The 1,667-nt window shown below is 52.8% G+C and overlaps 1 non-coding gene across 1 annotated transcript; it reads right to left on the reverse strand.

The window, feature by feature from the left end:
• Nucleotides 1-210: 210 nt before the first annotated feature.
• On the reverse strand, nt 211-292 carry TRNAS-GCU. The gene has a single exon. It is a non-coding gene; the product is annotated as a tRNA-Ser (tRNA).
• Nucleotides 293-1,667: the final 1,375 nt, after the last annotated feature.

A 1,667-nucleotide genomic window follows, 5' to 3' on the forward strand; every position in this document is an offset into this window, starting at 1 on the left:
GATGTTCCCTTTTGAGATAAAAACTAAGAAATACAGCACTAGAGAATGTTTTTTTTAAAGAAATCTGGGATTTAGACATTTTATTTAAAGAAAGAGAGTTCTGAGTTTCTGAGAAGGTTTTTGTTTGCTAGAAGCAACATTGTTTGATCTGTCATTGTACCAAAAGGGGAGATGGTTGTCTATAGAAGAGGCATGAAGACTAAATGCATCCGATGAGGATGGGATTCGAACCCATGCGTGCAGAGCACAATGGATTAGCAGTCCATCACCTTAACCACTCAGCTACCTCATGTGAGCTGTCAATGAAGAGACAGGAGGAGAAATCGAAGGTCAGCAGAGACAGGGCCAATAAGGAGTTTTTAAATAGTAAGCGGAAGCAGGGGCTGAATGAGCTCCCCCCTCACATCTAGTGAGGAGCTGGGGGAAAGACTTCAGGAACAGACCGTGTTTGCACAGACACACCTACTCTGCCTAGGTATGCAGTGTGATGGGGCCGCTTTCCCAAAATGACCAGTTTTGGCTGGTGGCGGGTTACAAATCACTTTAGGATTGAGTGGAATGAATTGTTATTATCCTTCCTGCATGAGTGAAGGGCAGCGGAACATACCTAGTCCGTCCTGATGGAGGGCTGGGTGGGTGAGGAATTGCTTTTATTGGACTTTGTAGAAGTGATTGAGAACGTCACCCTAAACCAGTGGTCCCCAAACATTTCACACTGTGCCCTCTTAGCCATGGCTGTGGCCCCTCGGAAGCCGCGGTCGAGAACCGGGGCTGGGAGTGGGGCTGTTGCTTGCTGGGGAGAGGGGTGCAGACAGGGGTAAGGGGGTCGAGGCTGAGCAGGGAGTCAGAGCCCCAGGGTGGGGTTGGGGAAGAGCTGGGACAGAGTGGGACTGAGCGCTGCTCCCTCCATGGGGGCTGGCTCAGGCCCTGAGGTGCCCCCATGAATGTTCCTCTGTGTCCCCCTAGGAGTCATGCCCCACATTTTGGGAACCACTGAACCCTACTCGCTAAGCAGGGGCTAGTGATGCCAAAGCCCAGGGAAAGGGAGAACAAGTGCGGGGCCCCCAGCACTGGAGCCATGTGAAGGGGCTGCAGGAGAGGGGCAATGGCTGGTGGCCCAGGGAGTTAAGGGCAAAGGGGGCACAGGAGGGGGCAGGAGTTAGGGGTGAAGGAGGCGCAAGGGTTGGGAGTGCAGGAGCTAGCGGTAAAGGGGGAGTGGGGATCGTCCAGGGGCAATGGGGAAGTGCCAAAGTACAAGCTTTGCCCAGGGCACCATTTTCCCTAATGCTGGTCTGAGCAAACAACTGGAAATGACCCTTCAGTGAGACCAGAACCATCGTGTAGAAAAGCCCCTTTGTTAAGTGGTGGTGGCTGAGGGCTTAGGGAGATGGGTTAGAAAGCAAAAGGCGTCTTTCTCTGTGGAGGTTTGATTCTTGCCTGCTGGGCAAGGCTGGTGTGTGGTGTCTCCATGGCTGCACTTTCAGTGTCTGATCACCCACAGTGCCCCAGAGAGCCAAGTCTAGACATATTCGGAGGCTCTATGCCAGCGTTTCTCAAACTTCCTTTCACTGCAACCCCCTTCTGCCAAAAAAAACCTTACTACATGGCCCTGGAAAGAGGGACCAAGCCCCTCCACACTGAGCAGAGGCAGGGGAGACAAGGCCAGA

Source organism: Mauremys mutica, unplaced genomic scaffold (assembly GCF_020497125.1).
Source record: "Mauremys mutica isolate MM-2020 ecotype Southern unplaced genomic scaffold, ASM2049712v1 Super-Scaffold_100104, whole genome shotgun sequence".
NCBI lineage: Eukaryota > Metazoa > Chordata > Testudines > Geoemydidae > Mauremys > Mauremys mutica.